Below are 21,287 nucleotides of genomic sequence, written 5' to 3' on the forward strand. Positions count from 1 at the left end.
TGTGTACACACACACACACACACACTTTTATAGTGAAACCACTGCTTCATTGATAAAATCAGAAACAATAGGAAAACACCTCAAGTTGTGGAAAAACAAGCTCTTCGAGATCATAAGAATCTCTGAGAGACTGGAAAGAGATCTACGGAAGAAAGGAAAAGGGTTGACATAAACAACCATAAAAAGCAGTCGATTCCAAACACGATAGATAGTCTAGAAAGCCAAGAATCTTGTCCAAAGGGTTGACATAAACAACCATAAAAAGCAGTCGATTCCAAACACGATAGATAGTCTAGAAAGCCAAGAATCTTGTCCAATCCAAAAAAACTACATAAGCTGGCAATGTAGGAGAGAGTTAACCAAAAAGCCAAAAATGTCTCTCAAAAAGTCTGCCTCAAACTTGTGCACGTAAGCTCCCTATCTGTCCAGGAGGGCATTAGAGTGGGAGCAATACAGAGAAGATGAGGCACTATCTCATATGGGTGATAGCATCGTCTACAGGAGGCTGAAGTAATGTGTCTGTGCCAAAAGAATTTCCATGGGAAAAACACCAATAATACATCTCCATAGAAACAGTAGTTTCTTCAAAGGTAATTTGCTTCATCAGTATCCTTCCCAATGCTGCTTTCCACCAAGGCAAGGATTTAGACATCTTCCAAATATGATTTGCATGCTCATGAATCCAAGGGGGGGCAAAAGGAACTTGTAAACCCTAGAAATTAAGAGCTAATGAAAAGGAAGTGGTGTATGCACACACACGTATACCCTAGAAACTGAGAGTTGATGAAAAGGAAGAGGTGTACACACACACACACACACACACACACACACACATGTAGGTATATATGTATGTATAAATACACACACACACACACACACACATGTATATATGTATGTATGTATAGATACATATATAAATATTAAAACAAGATAGAACACTCATTTATCGAAGTTTGCACGATTGCACTCAATGAAGGAGGGAACGCTCTTCTTCTCATCCACCATAGCCAAGATTAGGGTGACAACTGTAATTGTGATATTAGTCTCCTCATTAGCTTTCTTTTGACTTATATACATGAGTGGCCTTTTACACTACACTTAAAAGTGTCCAAGGACATGGCCAACTTGTTTCCTAGTGTTTGGTTCCTTTCACATACACTTAATCCCTTGGCCTTAGGCTGAAAATGGACACAAGACCTTACAAACCATCCCCACCCATGAGATTTTTTCCTCAAAACCATAGATGTACATGTGCATTCTCACATGAATGGAGAATATCATCAAGGACTCATATTAAGTATCCTCCTGCTCTTGCTTGAACCATGTATGTTGGATCACAAACACTTACAAGCATGATGCATCCATAACTAACAAGTATAGGGCAAGTGTAGAGGCTGGAAAGAGATCACAAACACTTACTTGTGACGCTTCCAAGCATGATGCATCCATGACTAACAAGTATAGGGCTGTCCAAAATGAATTTCCAAGAATTTTCAGTAAGCTAACTTAGTGTTATCAAGCATCCATAACTAACAAGTATAGGGCTGTCCAAAGTGAATTTCCAAGAATTTTCAGCAAGCTAACTTAGTGTTATCAAGCATCATTGGACCCCTCAAATGCATCTATTAACCCATCAAACCCTTCCAATACTATAGAGGCAGGTTGTCAAGCAGCTTCTTCCTTAGGTATTCCTCACCATTTAACTAAGTATTCCACCAATGTACGATTGCAAAGGACCCTATTTCTAGTGCCTAAAATCATTACTGGCGCATTCTTAAGCATCCCTCTTCTTTAACCCACTCGGATCAAAAGGAAATACAAACTCATTCTCTACATTATCCACATCATTAGCATCCTCAAAGCATTCCTCATACTTATCCACATCCTCTTTTTGTGCCTTCATTGCAAGATCATGCTTAGTGCCATCTTCTTGGCTTTACAAACCTTCCAATGATCTTTGTTCCATTTATCACCAGATTTGAAGCACAACCCTTTTCTCTTCAAGTCATTGATGCGATCTTCACCTATGACCTTTTGCTATTGTTGGCTCCTTTAGAATCGTCATGCTTTCCATCACCATTTGAAGGTCTAGGAGGATTTGTACCAAATCTACAATTTTCTCTCCCACCTCCTACATACATGATAGGGAACCTACGAGGACTAGTATGAGGTGCAATACCACTTGAGGGTTCAACTATAGATGGGGTACCAAAATCAGCCTTACCCTTTGCCTTGCTTCTCTTACACACACACACACACACACACACGTATATATTTATATATGGGAGTCATCATCGCCATCAACATCATCGCTATCATAACCATTATCATGGTGTCATGAGCAAGGAATAGTAGGAGAGAATGCATCATTTAACACCTTAGCAAGAGCCTCTTTGGAAATGTGGTCTGTGTCTAGCTCCTTAGCTAATGGAAGGGCCTTAGAGCCCTTGCTGCTTTGTGGCTTGACCCAGTGACCCAGTTCAATTCAAGCTCTATCATGTGTGCTTGTGGTGTGGTGTTCACACTATGGTTGTGGAGAGGCTATTAGCATATATCTCCATGAGGCTTGGTCACTTCTTTGGCCAGAGCCGTGTGTTGGCTGGCTTCTTGTAATCATTTTTTACCGCTATTTGGCTGGCAGTTTCTACATAGCAAACTATGTGGTTACACTAAGGCTTGGCCATGCCATAGTAGACATCCGCACATCCATTTTTATTTATGTAAAGTTCATCATAAAAGCAATATTTTATAAAAAGAAAAGAAAAAAGGACAAAAGGCTTGCCCCTACTCCAAAATTGAGAAATCCTCTCACGAGGGGAGAGTTTCTTTTCGAGAAGTTAAGTCCTTATGATTGAGCACAAGATAGATTTGAAGCTCGAGGCACTAGTGGTAAAACAACTTCGAAGAGTTGGGATTGTGTAACATGATGCCTTAAACATAGATATTGATCAGACTCTTGAAAGCAGGCTTTATCTTTCCCATGGAGGATTCAAAATGGGACCATATGTAATATGATGCCTTGAAGATACAGATTGATTAACTCTTGAGAGCGGGCTTTATCTTTCCCGTGGAAAATTCAGAATGGGTTTCCCCCAGGTCTCCAAATAAGGGGGATAAGTGGTGATGTCTCCAAAGAAGGGGGTAAGTAAAACCAAAAGAGGATCATCATCCTCTTCCTTTCCAAGATGAGATTCTTGATCGTGTGGTAGGTCATGTGATGTATACAGTGTGGAAGGAGGATTATCTTCATCTGCTTGATGGTTTTTCCCATACCTTTGTTAGGGAGTACTACATGGATCTTAAAGGAGTGACTATAATTAAGCATAAGATAGATTTAAAGCCCAAGGCAAAGCTAGTGGTACAACGACTTCGAAGATTAGGGACTGTGCAACATGATGCCTTGGAGATAGAGATTGATCGACTCTTGAGAGTGGGATTTATCTTTCTTGTGGAGAATTCAGAAAGGGTTTCACCCATTGTGGTGTCTCCAAAGAAGGGGGGAAAGTGATGCATATGTGTTGACCTCTTAATATTTGTACCAAAAGGGATCATCATCCTCTTCCTTTCTAGGATAAGATTCTTGATCATGTGGTGTGGGTCATGAGATGCATACAGTGTGTGGGGACTCATGAGATGCATACGATGTGTGATAGATATTTGGGTACTTCCAAATTTGTATTGCCAAAGAGTACCAATTGAAGACTATTTTCATCACACCATGGGGATGCTTTGTTTATCCTATGATTCCCTTTGGATTGATGAATGCAACAGCAACCTTTCAACACTTTATGAATGTAGTGTTTAAGCTATATCTTGGTATGTTTCTTCGTGTTTATTTGGATGATATTTTGCATCTACTCTTCTAGGATTAGGCACCTTCAAGGATCTCTCAACCCTTCAAAGTGTCACATTGTCAAAGCCAAGGTTTGTTTGCTTGGCCATGTGATCTTATTCGATGGTATTGCTATGGATCCCAAGAAGGTGAAGGCTATTCTTTCTCTCTACTTATTTCTGAATCATCTCACACATTTAAGTATTACACATGTTTCTTGGAGGAACTTGCATAACTTCTCTAATCTCTTTATTATCTTACTCTTAAACCATGTTCTTATGTTTGGACCGATGCACATCAAAGCTATATTTGAGGCTACAAAGCGAGCTATTATGGAGGATCCTATCCTTATGCCTCCTAATTGGGGATGACAAGTTCTATGTATCTTTGAGTCTTGGCAAAGAGACTTTGGGAGGATATTCTATTGCAAAAAGGTAAACAAGGTTTTATGTGAGATCCAATAACAGACTACAATAATCATTTTGTCCATCATACATATCTTCCACCATGACATATGCATAGGTGTCATAGGCACCGCGAGCTCGTGCATCTCCTGGTCAGAACCCTCTAGGATCCTTCTTAGGTGTCCTGGCACTTCATTCAGGGACCGCTTCGTCGGCCCTCATCCATCATATTGGAATCGTACCATTTTTCAACCATACCGAGGCTGGTCAAGACCTGGGATGGCTTTGCCACGTGAGCTGTCCTTTGAATACTCCCCGCTTGCTGTTGCAACCAAACTTCCCTTAGAAAAACATATACCAAATGCTCCCTCCAGCATTTTGGCGTAAGACACTCCTTTAAGAAAACAGGATTTTTATGTAAGTTTTCAGTTTGATTTTCTTTTGAATACAAGGAGTATTTCTTGAATACAAGGAGTATTTCTTGAATCAGTATCCCCAAAACTTCTTGATCGAAATTTTGAATTTCATACCAGAATTCCTTGAATTCTATAACCTTGATCCACAGATCAATTTGAAGGGTCTCAACTTGAGAATGAGTGAAAAATGACACATAAGGCCTTCAAAGTACTATTTATACAAGATAGCGGCGATTTCACACTGGACCAAAAAAAAATGTTGATTTTTCAAATGATGAAACCACCACTTCAAGAAACCACACAACATATTTTAAATACCGAAGTATCTTATAAAATATTTTTTTATACAAAACTCCGGTGGAGGGATATTACAAAATTGTTCTAATGGATACTCATAGCTTAGATTCTTTGAACCAAGGTGACATCATCTGGCCCCCAATCCGAGGACACCTTGGTGTTTGCTTCCATCCTCCTTCCAACCTATCCAAACACCCAACACAGTAAGTGACTCCAGAAAGGGGTGAGCAAATACAAAGGTTTAAATGTGAAACTGTTAAATGTCCTGCCATTTTTGTTACCCTTTGTATCTAAGCGGCATTGACTTTTGAAGTTTTTCATAAAACACCCTTGAATTAAACCTCACTTTGTAGACCTTGTTCAACCAATAGAAATAAAATTCTTCGTAATGTTTGAAATATGAAGTATACCCAAGTACTTCATTTTACCATCTTGCATAGATAAATGACACTTTACGAACATGCACAATGGGGTGCGCAATATCATCATAACCACTCACCATGATTAGTCATGTGGTTAGAGGTGCCAGAACCTATATATCAAATAACTCTCAATCTTGATACCTCTCCTATTGTTGGATTTGATCATGTATTGAATCCTAAACATCTACTCACTTATATCATCACCCTCTTTACTTGATGATGCATAAGTGCCTTTCTATAACTTTCCACTTTTGATATCATTATGCTTTTTATAGTAGTTCTTTGCCATGTGCCCCCTTGGTTTACCACAGTAAGAGCACTCTATACTATTTGCATTTTGATTTCTTTGCCCACTACCTCGACCCCTTTGGCTCTCCTTGCCTCTAGAGTGGCCTCTTCTACTATTTTGTACATTAGATTCCTGTTGTTATTATTGCCCATGATTTTGGGTTCTAAAATGACCTCCACCTCAGCCTCTAGTAGTTGATGATATGCCTCTACCTCTACCTATATCTAAGTAGAAGATCTGCTCATATGAATTCTTGGAATGAATCTCTCTCAATATTCATCTCCTCATGGATAAGGAAGGTAATCAGTTCATAAAAAATTAGGAAAGTTCTCTCCCAATGTGTTGCAATGGATGTAACCCTCACTTCTTTCAGAGAGCTCTACATCGTAGGTGCTTACTAATGTGTTACAATGGATGTAACCAATGGATGTAACCCTCACTTCCTGCCGAGTCACACCAACTCGATTGTTGTTCACTAGGTAGCCACACACTCCTCTCTCATACCTATGGTAGCCACATAAGCATAATTATAAAGTAGAGAAACAAGAGTAAGATCCAATAGCATTATGGGAGGGTGTTGGATTATGGTAGAAAACATGCTTATATACAAGGTTATAAGTGTCACACACACTTAAAGTGTGGTCAGTCGGGCACCATAAGTAGTAGCCTATTTCTTATATAATAATGCTTAATCTCATAATACACGTGTGAAGTAGGGGATTCATCCAAGCTTGCTACCACATGCTCTTGGAATAGTAATCACAATAAGTATTCCCTTGGATATTATGGAAGCCTATACAAGTTGTAGATTTGGACACCATTGCTTCAAGGCTTGATTATACATCCTTTTTGTGTATCCATATTTGTTTTTCAATGTAGAACATTATTTGTGGTGTTTGCTAATCTCAAAGTGGGTTAACATTCCCCCCTTTTCCCTCCCTTTTCCTTTCAATGTGTCCGTCTTTGCTTTTTGCTATAGAATATTATTGCTGAAATTTGTTAATCCCAAAGTGGGTTAACATTCTCCCCTTTTTCTAATGTCAATCATGCATCCTTGTGGTGGTTGAGTATAAGAATTTGCTATATGGGGTATATTTTGAAGCTTTCTCATGTGTCTTAATAATGAGTGAATGCTTAATAATCATTGTTCCTCTAAAAGGAATGATGGGTGGTAAATGAAGCTAATGATCAACAGTAGGGTGGAGGTCTCCAACTGGTTGTCTTTTCTAAGATCTTTTTAAAAAAATCCAGTTGTAAAAATGTTGAGGTTGATGTAGATTTTTCCATTTAAATTTTGTACATTTAAACTTCTTTTCCATCCAATATACCGAAGAACAAGCACCATGAACACTTTGATAGGTTCTTATGGGCACATCTGAGTTGTGTTGTTATTGCTACTCTTTTTTTGAGAGAGTGGGTTGGGTTCTTCTTTTTATTGACAAGCTTCTACAACCTATGGTGTTGGCTCAAAAAGTCAGTTGATGCATATTATGTGTGTGATCAACACCATCATGGATGGGATAGGAGAGGATGTTGAAGCTTGCTGTTGCCCCTCATCAAGTGGTGAGCCAGTAGGCAAGCTATCTTGGTAGTTGCCCCTAGTTGAGTGCAGTGCAGTGCAAGCAAGTTCTTGTGGTTCCTCTAGTTTTAGGAGATGGTTCTTGTGGACTTCTTAGGTTGCTGCTGCTTTGGCATCTACACCATGTGAACTTGGGTGCTCTTATCACTAAGGTTAGTGATTTGCTTTGCTTTAGGCAACTATATGAAGGAATTTCCTTCATGATATCCTTGAGCAATGTGGGCACCCATCTTTTTTGAAACTTTTGGCGTGGAGTGGGAATCATTACTATTGAGGTTTCTTTTTTGTGTAGTCTTAGGGGGTTTTGTTCTTTAGAATCAACACTTCAGTATTACCTTTATGGTATCCTTGAGCTTGTAACAAGTTCTTTAGGACCCGCAACATTTCCCTTGCCAGAGTAAGTTTCGATCCTTGTTAGTGTCGACAAGATTGATGGGCTATGTTTAGGAATGATTGTTGACAACAACGAGGTTATTGTGTTAGAGAGATAGAAGCATATTTCTTTGATGGTGAGGTCAGAGTTGAAGGAATACTAGATTTATTAGAAGGCATGTCTTCAAGTAGAGAAGCTTTTTGGGAAGCTAGTAGCCGTTTGCATGAGCATCATAGAGGTCATTCATTGTTGGATCTTCACTGTCCCACAATTGTCTCACACAATAATACCACCAACTCTTTGTTATCAACCTTTAAGTGAATTTCTAGTGAAGCATACTTTAACTTGGGCACTACAACAATCCATTCACATCCCATAATTAAATCTTCTTCCAACATATACTCAAGCACAAAGAAGTTACAATTCAAGGGGTTAGTTTGTACATAGATTGGTTGTTCAAAGTACCCCAAACATGGAATGTTCATGTTTGTTGTGAAGGGAATAATCCACTCAAGATGAACTTATAGTAAGCATGTAAGAATCCAATAGCATAAAAGCAAGCAAGAAGAGTGAGGAAGGGGAGGTCACAATGATTGTGTATTGCTTATTGTTGTTGCGAAAATGACTTATATATAAATGACTAGTTTTTTAAACTTAAAAATGTTCCAGCCTACTGCGATATCTTACAAAAGATAAGTGCCTATTCGAGAGTAGGTAAGATGGCAAAGTGCCTTACGGTAGGTGAGTAGGGTAAAACGCCCTTCCAAATGGTGATTACATCCTTGCATCACCCAATTTAGCATCCTGATCTCACACTGTGATGTTGCTGAGAGATGAGGCTTCTTCGCATGGTAAATATATTGGGGCTAAGGTGAGGGTATGGTGGTGTGGAAGTGGAGTTAAAGCACAGGTTATACACATTAAAGTTTGTGGGAGTACCTACAAAGTCATGGGTTCTCCAAGGCAATGTGTTGTACCATGGGTTAGGATTGCTCCCACCATGGTCCCCTCATCTCGAGATGTACCATGTTTTAGGCTTGCACCCCACCATGGTCCCCCCATCTAGAGATGTACCTGGGGGGTTATTATTGATGAGGTTGATTGTAGGTGCATGTGTTTGTGTATTCCGTGAGATCCGAGAAGAGAAATAAAGATATGATGCCTATAGTGAAATATATAGGTGATGTGTACGAGCAACGGGTGGAAGGTGTGCTCGTGTGCACTTCTCTAACATAAAGACTTCTGAAACTTAACTGCTTTCTTTGATATTTACTAGACATCCATATTGTGGGGGAGTTAAGGTTATTACTTTGTTTGAGGCATGGCATTGGAATTTGTGCATGGCACATCCTTGTTGTGGGGGAGTTAAGGTTATTACTTTGTTTATGCATGGCTATGCCCACAACTGGAATGGAGCTGGGGCTCTCGTCCACCTCTATGGCTTGAGGGATTTAGCATTGTCGACATGAGAACTTGCGATAGAGGCAGTGTGGGGATCAAATGGGTAATGTGGTTGAAGACGAGGCACCAGAAGGTTCCTGCCATTTTAAGGAAGGTCCACGTGATGGGTTGTACCATGGGCCACCATGGCTCAATGTAGTCTGAGAAAGAACTGTGCCTATGTGTCTATTACATGTAGAGCCGTGGATATATTGTAGGTGTGGCGTACACGAGCATTGGGCAAAAGGACCCATGTAGAAGCTTCTTCTGATGAAAACTCTAACCCTCTTCTTTCTTTAACTCTTACACATGGTTTGAGATAGGGAATTGGTTTGCTGATGTGTAATGAGGCTGGCCAAAAGGGTGGGTGTGAAAATAAGGTTGTGTTATCCATGAGAATGTAATAATTTAAGACACTTGGTACATTGGTAAACCATGAACTACAGGTGGCTTGGTAGGCATGGATGAATAGATTCGGGCCGTCCTCTTTTTTAAAAGTTGATGGCTATTCAGCACGCTTTTGCTTCAAGCATGGCAATTTGAATGGGAAGAAGGGAAGCATTACAGGAGATCCCATGACTTAGGGTGAAATTTGGGATTGCTGGACCATGCCAAGCTCGAGTATACAGTGTTACTTTGAACTTTTTAACATCTCTACCTCTCCTGATTAGCATTGATGCAGTCAATTTTTTTGCCAGGGATATGCAGAGTATGGTTAATTTAATCATTGCTTTATGTGAAGATCTCTGTTTGGTTGCCATGAATCCGATGGCTCCGTGGGACTATAATTGGGATGCCCATTTGATTGGGTAAGATGGAGGATCCTTCATGGGCATCTTCACAAAGTCCAAGCGTGCCGTGCACACATGGAAGGCTAGTAGCGCTTGTGAGTGTGCAGATGATGGAATTGTCATTCATAGATGGACATAGGGCTAGAGTGAGCAAGAATGAGAATCAATGAAGAAGATAAGACATGGCAAGACAACTAGACACCGAAGGCAATAATGTAAAGTGTTGGGGTAGGGGCATGGATGCTGTGCAATAATGGGATTTGGTGTTGAAGTGCCTTGATAAGGTGAAGTTGAGGCCATTGGGTGTGCAATCGATGAAAGGCATGAGTGTGTGGATGGGTGTCAAACAAGGGAGGAAGGAATGTTTGTGTCTATGGGCCTTAGGGGGGTTGGTGGAAAAAGGATGTGTGTGAAGGGAATCGAATGCACACTAATAAAATCTTGCAAAAGGCTTGGTTGTAAGTGGAAGAAGATTTGGGATAATGATTAGGAGTTGTGAAAAATAACGATTAAGAGTTAATTTAAGATTAACTTGATTAACTCTTTTACTATTTTTTTCTTTTAGAATGATTAAGGGACTCTAATTAACTATTAATTACTAATTAATTCACATAAATAAGCACATCATTAGATTGAGCAAAAAATTGGTAAGGTATGTGTATTATTGAATTAATGAATCAAGCTCTTAATTATGGGCTCTTCTCTTATGTGCATAACTATGCAAAAGAGAGTTAAGATCCTTAATTTTATGGGTTAATTTGATGCATCAATGCATTAACATACACTGTATATACTCCTAATCACTTTTTATAAACCCATATTAACTCAAGATTTACTAAAACATCTATTTTTTTGGTTTTTTTTTCACTCTATCTTTATTAATCACTTTTCTAATACAAAAAACTAGTCCAATTAATGTATTTTGTGAAAATCAAGAGTTTTTATGGTTTTATTTTTCATTTCTTTAATGATTAAATGAACTAAAAAGCATGTTAACACTCTAACATACACAAATACAACAAAAAACTCATTCGAATAATAAAAATTAGCATCTAACGTCTATGTTAAAAATACAAAAGAGATTAAAACTTTCACTAAAATTCTTCCTAATGCTTTATGTGATGTAAATGTTGTATTCAAAACTGGATTAACCTATGTGGAAGCTACATGAACCATTAAAATCAATCTAAACACAACAAAAATAACAAATTGAGCAAGAAATTAAGCTAAATTACATTTTTTTCAAAATAAAAATGAGAGTAAAAAGAAATAAAAATAACTACAAATCTCCATCAAACCTTCATATAAGCATATTGTTTTGCACTTTGCAATAAAGCATTTTCCATATCAGATATATAAGGAGATATTTTATTTGTTCCCCTCTCTAGCTAACCAGCTTCCATGCATACTCTCGGCTAGATTTGTTCTTGGAGTGTGTGCCTTTTCTAGTGGGCTTTTTTGCGCATGAACAAAATAGTAATTAAGAAAACACAAGTAAATACAAAAAAATAAATTTCTATCCAATGAAAATAAAGAAGATTCTATCCAATGAAAATCATGAAGGATTTACCATAGACATGAGATTTCCCCAGTGGGGTATCCTCACACCCCACCAACATAGCCAACTATCCAGTGCTGAAATGCTCTTTTTGTCTTGAGCTGCTCCTCCTCTCCACCATTTCCTTATCGCTTGCATTTGGGCAAGGGCCTCATCTTTGGTTCTGCAAAAGTTCTCCATTCTTCACACATGGAGATATTTTCTTCATACAAACCCTTCTTTATGTACTTCTTGGTATGTTGGTGTAGACTTTGTTCCCAATGGAATATACATGACCTTTATCTACCATATATAATCCTTTCACGGTCTTCATTATATAAGTTACTCTCACTGTTCTCCAATTTGCATGTGCCCCATCTGCCACCATGAAGCCATAGAAGGTTGCACTATTGTTTTCACACTGCTTCATGGTCTCATTAAGCATATCCCAAAACAATATTTGGCTTGTCTCATCTTCCTCCTTCATCTCACATGTCGCGATAGTCATCAGCTTGGGCACTACAAAAACATACACCCACCTAGTCAGCACCATCCAAATATGTTATTTTTTTAACACAAATTATTTATTTGATATAGTGATTAGTACTCTTACCTATTATCATACACATGGCATGCGATAGTGACCCATTGTAGTACTCTATGAGTATGGTCAAATTGAACCCATGACATGTTTAGGTCACCAGTGGGAGAATGAGTGAGATATTTAGTGGATAGATGCCAAGTGAGAATTGAGAGAGAGAGAGAGAGTGAAGATTTGCTGAGTAGAGTGGTGTTCTATGTGTCCCAATGACCACTTGAGAGTTGGTGTTCATACCCGAAAACTCTGGTGGGTGACTGCAAGTCTCCTACGGCATTGCTTGACTAGTCTATCACCCCAGATTGCTGTCTTGCCATTCTGATGAGAGGGAAATCAGCGAGAAACACCCTACTATAACATTACCTAAATCGGTAATACTTGGTCGTACATGGATGAAGATTGTTGGATGTATGATTTACTGGTCTCGACAGGATGTGTCTCTGTGGGTGAAGGAATGGCTGAACATTTTACTCATAAACCCTTGCTACTGGTCTCGACAGGATGTGTCTCTGTGGGTGAAGGAATGGCTGAACATTTTACTCATAAACCCTTGCTACCTCTCACTATTATCGAGAGCCGCAAAATGAGAAGGAAGCTTCAACATTCACAAAATCTTAGGAAACCCCCTCCACTTTGGTGTCCACTATTCAGGAACTCCCAATTCTTTTACCCCCACAAGGCAAACAGCTGCATGTTAAAAGGATGGCCAAATATGACTAGCTACAAAAAAGTGGCAACCCAAATCTTCCTTGAAATGGATTCTAAAAATTTCTTCGTTTGTATCACCTCAATCAATGCAGCAAAGAAGGCCTCAATATAATAATTAGCGCAGGAAGTCCAAATTACAAGCTACCCCAAAATGGATACCCAAACGCTTATTGAAAACTCAAGCTACCCCAAAATGGATACCCAAATGCTTATTGAAAACTCAAGGCTACTATGAGGGTAACCATTGTATTTGAATACCAAAGCATAAATGTGTAACGCTAGTCTCATTGCCCCGCCGCTCACAAATTCCCAAGTCTCCTCAATGATATAATAATTAGCGCAGGAAGTCCAAATTACAAGCTACCCCAAAATGGATACCCAAACGCTTATTGAAAACTCAAGGCTACTATGAGGGTAACCATTGTATTTGAATACCAAAGCATAAATGTGTAACGCTAGTCTCATTGCCCCGCCGCTCACAAATTCCCAAGTCTCCTCAATGATGGATAAAAGATAAAATATCTCAAATGCCAACAAAGGGAAAACTATTGTAAAAGAGCCTTGAACTTCTCTGCCTCCTGGATCAAATACTTGTAGGCATCCTATAAACAACATCAGTGATGTGCTTCTAGCAGAGGGTTGCATACACAAAACACAAACTCTGTCAACCCCTTTCCCAGTCCCTCTTCTCCACCAATCCCACTCCAGCACTATAGCCCAAAACCCTTTTGGATATATATTTTCGTCATGTAGCTATACAGCACATCCATCCATCACCTGCCACTGTAAAGCATTTTCAAAAACCTCTCTCGTGAACATGATGATTTCTTTCAAATACAGGACTTATACCCATTTGACCATGTGTGACTAAACCTAATTTAGCTATGAGTTAGCTCCTACTCCTAGGACATTAGACATACACCCATAGTTGTTCTATCTTAACAAAATCAATCAAAATAACACAAACCAAGCTCCATATCATAAAATCTCATCAATCCCAACATAGATTCAAGCTTTAAACTCTCAGCCTTCTTCACGAAAACAAAGCAAGACCTTGTCTCAACACCCTTGAGACATGGATTCAAACATGTTAGAAGAAAACACACTAAAAAAACTTGAGGGTCCTTCACAAGTAGACCCCAGCGAACTACTCTCCCAAGCGTTAACTTCACCCGCGAATTCAAACTGCAATGAATCTACAGCCACAAACTACAGGTATTTCCCAAACACACACAAATCAGCACTCAATGTGACTGATAGCAATTACAATTGAACAAAAATTGGACTAAGTCATGTCTCTAACAGAGTCGCCACACGAAAATCATAGGGAAACCGCCTCGTATCTGATTCTCTGATCCTCGGCACATTCTCTACTCTGGCTTATCCAATTTCACCTTTGCTGCACTGAACTTCACTTCTACAACCTTCGAAATTTATAAGACCTTTCGCCTACAGGTAGTCTCTTCACTATAGTCACTTCACCCACTCTCTTCACTCTCTTCATCTCCCTCTTGCTTCTGTCTTCTCTCCTTCCTTCTCCTCACAAGCCCGTTGCCACCTTGTTTCATCTAGAATGTTGCGCCACCCGTTTTCCTTGATTACCCATACACTTTCTTTTTTTCGTTTCGCACCTGCGCATATACACTTGGCTGCCATGTGTCGTTTTTCCATCAAAGATTCTCTACACACCATCATATATACATTTTATTCACCTATACATCATGTTTCAATTGGGATTGAGATTTCCCTCACAATGTTTTGCTCCTTGATAAAGTTCATGTCCATATCAAGGGGGCCTATTGAAAAAGCTAACCCATGACAATATAGCTTGCACCAACATGTACAACAATATAACACCTATACCATAAATTTTTTACAAAAAAAGATGATGAGAAAGAGCACATGTCAAAATAAGAGAATGAAGTAGGACTCTACAGGCCATGAGCACGGACTTTTCGTGACTGATATGAGTGATTGATATGAGTGATCTATCTTGGAGCCCGATTTCCTGGAATGGTACTATCAAGGGCACCTAAGTATTCCTCCCTTCCAAACCCACTCATGCTATTTTTATGCACCACTAGGGAATTAATGTTGTGGAGCCATCTTTGTGGACCTATTCTGCCTAAAGTTTCATCCCCTTGCACTATGTTTCATCTGTGAGTGTCGCACGTTATATGTAACATCCTACTTATGCTGGTACTATAGAACTTATTTTAGGCGCTATGGGACAAGACTATTGCAGTCCATGGTAGGAGAGACACCACACCGATATAATGACGTGAGTGTACTTTACCCAATGAGAGGACCCTATCAAGTAAAAAATGCATAGGAAGAGATTGTAGAGCAGGGGAGGAGGGCAAGAACTTATGGACTTACTTTACCTAGTGAGAGGACCCTATCAAGTAAGAAATGCATAGGAAGAGCTTGTAGAGTAGGGGGGAGGAGGGCAAGAACTTATGGACTTACATAATCAGTCTATGAAGTAATGTTACCGACTCCTTCCTTGTCCCTTATTATGGAGCATGGTGGGTGATTTCCTAGACAGCTTAGCTCACGGTACCTACTTAGCTCACTTACCTATAGTACCCATGCCATATCGTCACAATGAGGATACACTCAGACCGTTGCCTTGTATACCAAAGGAGACATATATCAGAAGTAAACCTAAGTGAGGGGGAAAATCAACCTAGTGATGTCATTGGAGCATGCTTTACGAGCTATGGTTATCTAATGATGAGCTTACTAGATGAGTTTAATTTACAATTTACAAGCTATTGAGGTATAGTCTTGCAGACCAAATCTAGATTTACAACTTATAGGGGATGTGCAACGTTGATATGGACCGGATTTTTCCACTTGTCTATGTGTATTCTAAACCCATCCTCAACTATTGCTATTGTTTTCAATTTTAATCTTTTTTATGATTCTCCATTTATTATTTGTTTGAGTGCTTGCTTGCATCGTTATGTGCTGGTCTACCACTTTTCTAGTTATTACTTGGATAACCATTTAGGATTTGGTCGTAGTTTAATCCTTTCCGAGATCAACCTTAAAGTATGCCAAGCACTCCATCTTCTTTAGTGTGCTCTCTTTAGTTAGAATAGAGCCTTTTAAGTGAATTGTGAAAGTGAAACTATTTTAAACAAAAAAAACAAAAAACAGAAAACAAAGCAGAAATACAAAACAAAAAAAAACCATAAGAAGATAACCATTGCTATGTGTGATCTAGGTAGGACTTTTGGCTTGGGACTGTAGACTTGATCTCCATGGGATGGGACCTTATGGCTAAAAACTATCAATAAAGAGCTTTAAAAAAGAGAGGAAAAAAGGCATCGTTGTAGAGGTACTTAGCGGTTCTTAGAGACTCTTGTATGAGGTCTTTAGGCCATTGCTTGGTCTCTGTAGGGTGGTGCCCTACTTTTATATTTTTATATTCTTATTAAAAAAATAACAATAAAAGAATCAAAACAAACACATATAATAATCGCTTAATAGTTTCGTTTATGAGGCTAGATAATAGCTAGAGATGGTTTCACCAAAGTGAGTGTGTGTAGAGACTAAGGTCATAACCCAAGGCATGCTTTTTGCTCCATCTTAGTTTAGATAGAATTTGGACCATCCTTAATATTACCGTTGTCTTAACTAGAGAATTTTGACCAGTCTCCTCATTGCTTGATTAGGTGTTTGCATTATGTTTAAATTTTAATTATTTTTCAATAAGAGCACCTTCCAAGATCTCTGACAATTCTAACACCAACATGCACCCAGCATCAGCATCGCGCATCTTCATCGACATATTTTGAATATGGAATCTACATGAGGAAGGGGAGTATGTTAACCCTATCTGGACACCTCCATGGCATCAATGCTGACTACCACATCATTTTCGCCACCTTAGGTGTCAGAACATGTAGAATTCACTTGAAAACTATGTTTTGTATATTTTATGAGTGTGCTCCACTTATATATTAAAGACACACCACAAGATTTTATGTGGAGAGTGTTAGCTTTAGAATAGGTGTTCACACTAGCTAGGGTGGCCAAATGAGCCCGAGGACTAGACTTTTAACTTTGGCCGCCGTTGCTGCCTAAGAGTGTGAACCCTAGAGGTCACCTACAAAACCTAAAATGTAACTCTCATGACTCATTCTCTTATGCTAATTCAATAGAGTGCTCTTTTTCTCTATCTAATATCTTATGCTATTTCTTACTTTCTTGTGTGAGCTTTTAGGTGTGCTTGCCTGCTTGTATATGAGAGAGTAAGCTGTGAGAAGGGTCGCGCTTCCTTTGGAGTGCGACAACGGAGTGGAGCTTTGGAGTACGGCTGCACGGCAACAATATCTCCTATGAGAGTCTCGAACATAAGTATTCATGAGGTGAGTGCCACACCTTGATCATGCAATTGTGAGCTAGGTCAAGGGATATTGGCTTCTTGATTAGTTGTTTTATGCTCCTGAGTGTGGTTGGACAAAGCCCCACGACATTGGTTTGTTCCTACACTCTTTCTATGGTGCAAGGGCTTTCCACACCTATCTCTACTAGTATAGCAACATGTTTATAGTCTTTAAAATTAAATTGTGTAAGCACTTTAGGTACTTTTCCTACATCCAATGACCATTTTCATGTGCTTCCTCAAAGGAAACATGTTCCTCTTCACAATATACTAGAAATGAGAGCATGATATACAAAAAATAAGATGCATGATGTGAACCTACATGTGTCCTACTAGGCAAAGAAGTAGCTAATTAACTATTCTACAAAATCTGGATATGCATCACTCTCATAAACCTGGTGGCTGCATCATGTACACTTCTTCTTACAAATCACCATGCAAGAAAGCATTCTTTACATTCATTTGATGTAAAGACCAACCCTTCGCTATAGCCATAGTAATGACAGCTCTCACACTTGCCATTCTTGCAACCGGGCTGAACATCTCCTCATAGTCTATGCCATAAGTCTACGCATAGCCCTTGGCAAACCAATCTTGCCTCGTATCTACTCATTGAAACATCAGCATTGTGTTTAACTTTATACACCCACATACATCCAATTGCCTTATTTTCCTTAGGCAAAGGCACTAACTCCCATGTTGAGTTTGCATCCAATGCTACTTCCCATTTATTATTTCCAATTGCTTGCTCAAAGCAAGTGGGCTCAACCTCTTGTATTGCTTTTACCATGTAAGCATAATGATGGGCTGTATATCCATAATATCCCAACCTCTCAATAGGGTGTCTAACCCTCGTAGACCTGCATACACCTTGATCAGTGCCAGGTGTCCTCAAAACAACCCTAGTTCTCCTTACACCAGGAGTAACCACATACGGAATGCCAAGCTCCTCATCAAGGCTCTGCTTAGAGCCACTACTAGAGTCACCATCCACATATGAGTGACCATCAGGCACAAAAGGTTGATCTACCTTTTCGTTCCCTTTCCATGATGATACATGTGTACCTGCATCATTCCTCAACTTGACCATGGGCTAACCATGGGCTAACATTGGATCCACTGCTTGAGGACTCCCCGGTCCACTTAGCACCTGATTGCTGCTCTACATCTGCATCTTCTGTTGCCTTCAGTACTGGTGCATACTAGCTACTCATCTCATCGAAGACAACATCTCTACTTACTCGCATCTCACGAGTGGTAGGGTTATAGCATCTCTAACCTTTTTGCTCCATAGCATAACCAATGAAGATGTATTTCTCTACCTTTGTATCCAACTTTGTTCTCACTTCATCAGGAACATGTACATATGCAATACACCCAAACACTTTCAAGTGAGGCACATCCGGTCTTATGCCTGTAAACTTTTGTTCAAGAGTCATACCATGAACAGCTGCAGTGGGTGTCCTATTCATAGTGTACACAGCACTTGCCCAAAAGTAATGTGGCATATTATTGTCAGCCCTATCAAGGCACGTGCCACTTCTGCAATGTGCCTGTTTTTCCTTTCTGCAATACCATTCTGTTGTGCAGAGTGTACCTGCACGTAAACTACCTAAAAGTCAAAAAGTCTGTCTTTGGTGTTAAGGAAGTTCACTATTTGGGCTACATCATCGGTTCCGATGGGATTAGATTGGATCCATCAAAGGTTCAGGAGATCTTAGATTGGGACATTCCTAAGACCTCCCAAGAAATCCGTTCATTCGTAGGTCTTTGTCAGGCCTATAGTACCCATGTCCTTGATTCCTGCTTTCTCAAGAAATCGCTGAACTCATTAGAGAAATATTCCCCCCACCATCTGATCTTAGGCATTTTATTTGCATGCATTTTTCCTTCTCGACCAAGGCTTTAAATCTCTGAAAGTGAGTAAATACCTCACTTTTCTCCTTCATAAAATAAACCCACACTTTCCTAGTGTGGTCTCATCAATGAATGTAACATAGTACCTGCAACCTGCAATTGTTGCAGTCTTGGTCAGTCCCCATATATCTGAACGTATGACATTCAATGGCTTTGCACTGACATGCTTTTCATGTGGGAAAGCATGTTTGGCCTGCTTACCAAGTTGGCATTCTTCAGATACCTTATGCATGCTGTCAACCTTAAACTTTGACAAACCTGCACAATATTTTGGGCCTGCATAGACTTCAATCGTTGTACATTCACACGACCAATGCACTTGTGCCATATGTCAATATCTACAATGACACATGTTCCATGTGCAAACATGGCTGCCTTTATCTCAAGCATGTTCACATCCAAAGTAAACATCCTGCCATTTTTGTTACCTTTTTGCAACCATAGACTTCAATCGTTGTACATTCACATGACCAATGCTCTTGTGCCATATGTCAATATCTATAATGACACATTTTCCATGTGCAAACATGGGTGCCTTTATCTCAGGCATGTTCACATCCAAAGTAAACATCCTGCCATTTCTGTTACCCTTTTGCAACCAAGGGACACTTATTTGTGAAGTCTTCCATAAAATATCCTTGAGGATTAAACCTCACTTGCAGACCCTGCTCAACCATATGTCCAATAGAAACTAGGTTCTTTTTTTTAATATTCGAAACATGAAGTACATTAGACAAGTACTTCTTTTTGCCATCCTGCATAAACAATGGCACTTTACCAACATGCGCAATGGGATGCGCAGTATCATCACCTGTTTCTACATAACTTGGTTTTTTCATTTTCTGCAAATCTCTAAACTACTCAGCATGAGTGGTCATGTGGTTAGAGGCGCGAGAATCCACATACCATATATCTTGAGATCCTGACACATCCCCTATTATAGAACTAAGTATGTGCTGCATCACAAACGGCTCCTCACTTCTGTCATCACCTTCATGTTTGCTAGATGATGCATAGTTGCCTTGCTGCAACTTCCCACTATTAATGTCATTCTATATTTTATAGCAGTCGTTTGCCATGTGTCCTGGTTTGCCATAGTAATAGAAGGCATGTTTCGATGTGTTCTTGCTTTGTGAAGAAGAATCCTCACCTAAAGCCTTTTCCTAAACGGCTGCTCACCTTCATGTTTGCTAGATGATGCATAGTTGCCTTGCTGCAACTTCCCACTATTAATGTCATTCTATATTTTATAGCAGTCCTTTGCCATGTGTCCTGGTTTGTCACAGTAATAGAAGGCATGTTTCGATGTTTTCTTGAAGAAGAATCCTCACCTAAAGCCTTTTCTTCTATGATCAGCATAGATATTAAGTCTCGAAAGTTGGCAATATTCTCCCTAACTGCAATGGAGGTCTTGAACGACTTGTACTCTTTGCCAAGCCTATTCAGACAGACACTCACCAAATCATCATCCTCCATTGATACATTGATAGACCTAAGGGATTCAACAATGCCCTTGATCTTTAAGGCATATTCATTGATGGACATGCTTTTCTTTTCTACAGTATGTAACTCTTCCTTTAACTGCAACTTCCTTGCTTTCGTGTTGGTCTGGAACATCTAAACCAGATTCTGCCATGTAACTGCTGGAGTGTTTGCATCCTATATGTATTCTATCATAATGTCTGTGACACTAATTGAAAGCCAGTACGTGACTTTTCTTGCACCCTGATTCCAATCCTTTGAAAGCTTTTATATCTACAAGAGTGGCATTCTTCTCCTCAGATAACTATGGAGGCTCCTCATTGTCTCTTTCTACATAATCCCAAAATCCTTTACCCATTAGAAAATTGGTCATTCTGAACTTCTGGGCATGGAAGCTATTCTTATCCAGCTTCTCACTAACAATTTGATTAATTTCGTTAGACATGTTTTCTTGCAACAATCAAATTACCCGCAAACAGACAACTTCTGTATGCAACCTGTAATACAACAGTATCTCTTGTAACTGCTGCAACAGCGGTACTTCAGCACAGCCTGTGTGTCACCAAATGTGACTAGAGTACATGTACATACACCCAGTATCAACAATACATGTGCGAACCCTGTTTGCACTTCCAAAATGCACTGCTCCACTGCAGTAACCAGATTTTGAGCAGAAATAGTTCTCTACACCAGAATTTCTAGAAAACTGTCGAAAATACCTTGTAGTAGTGACAAAATGGGGCCCACAACAACATTCCCGAAACACGAATCTGACAGAAAAAATGACGTCCAATAGGACAATATGC

The sequence above is a fragment of the Cibotium barometz genome, chromosome 21, assembly GCF_041138505.1.
Source record: "Cibotium barometz isolate CiBa-2024 chromosome 21, ASM4113850v1, whole genome shotgun sequence".
NCBI lineage: Eukaryota > Viridiplantae > Streptophyta > Polypodiopsida > Cyatheales > Cibotiaceae > Cibotium > Cibotium barometz.